A 1,263-nucleotide genomic window follows, 5' to 3' on the forward strand; every position below is an offset into this window, starting at 1 on the left:
CACCCTGACTGGCTCGTCTCCTCCCCACAACCCTTCTTTAAGGGGATGTCCAGTTGCCTACAGATGGGCTTGGGTCTCCACTCTGCACTCACCCACATTTACAATTAGATGATTTTTTGTTCTTTGATGCCTGATACCTGATCCCTTCGACACCTCGTGGTCACACAGGCTGGGGTGCTTCTTCCATGTGGGCTTTGTTGCTTCTCAGCTAGATGGCCGCTTGTTTATCTTCAAGCCTTTAAGACCTCAGATGCTATATCTTTTGATAGCCAGGCACCATAAGCTTTCTTCACCACATTTGCGTATGCACGCATTTGTCTTCAGAGTTTAGCTTTGTATAACCAACTTATCTCTCCATAGAGCTATCAGGTTGTACCACCACTATTTCTTGAATCACTGCTGGCAATTCAGGACCCACCACTTTGAGATGCCATTGTCATCAGATAGCATATGTCTTCGTACCAAATATACTATTGATTAGACATAGCATTATTTCAGGTCCCAATAAGAAAGAAAAGGTACTGTAAGGCAAACCTTTTACACACTGTCAATTTGTAAAGCATGTCCTGATATCCAAGTTGTAGTTCTTAGAATTTCTGAAATATAGTTCTAAATTCCCATTTGTTTTGGGGAACTTTATTTTATTTGAGTTTACAATTGAGACTTCATTGGCTTGCTTTCTGAGTTTTCCCATTAACCTTGTATCTATCCAGGAGCCCTGGTGACATAGTGGTTATATATTGGGTTGCTCACCTTAAGGTCAGCAGTTCGAAACTACCAGCTGCTCCATGGGAGAAAGACTAGCCATTCTACGTCTGTAAAGGGTTACAATCTCAGGAACCCACAGGGGCAGTTCTTCCCTGTCCTGTAGGGTTGCTATGACTCTGAATAGCCTCGTTGGCAGTGATGCCAGATAAACGAATTGGAGAGCTGATAGCTAACACACAGCTGTAAATCCGTATGTGTCTTACATGTATGTATGTACAGGTGTGTGTGAGGGTGGTGCAGGAGTGGGAAATGTTAAATTCCATTCAGTTGGTATGAGTCTGAACTGGCTCAATGGCAGCTAACAACAGCAGCAGTCATAAGTGGTGATACTGTCCTGGGCTCTTTCAGATCTTCCTTCCCTCTGGCTCTATTCTATTTAAGTTGTAATATCCAGGACAGATTGATCCCTTCAGGACCAGTGGTGGGAGAGGAGATGCCTGGAGGGTGGAGGGAGAGGGGGGTGGAAAGGGGGAACCGATTACAAGGATCTACATA

Source organism: Echinops telfairi, unplaced genomic scaffold (genome assembly GCF_000313985.2).
Source record: "Echinops telfairi isolate 266 unplaced genomic scaffold, ASM31398v2 ScPeMD7_7469;HRSCAF=8507_1, whole genome shotgun sequence".
NCBI classification, from domain to species: Eukaryota; Metazoa; Chordata; class Mammalia; order Afrosoricida; family Tenrecidae; genus Echinops; species Echinops telfairi.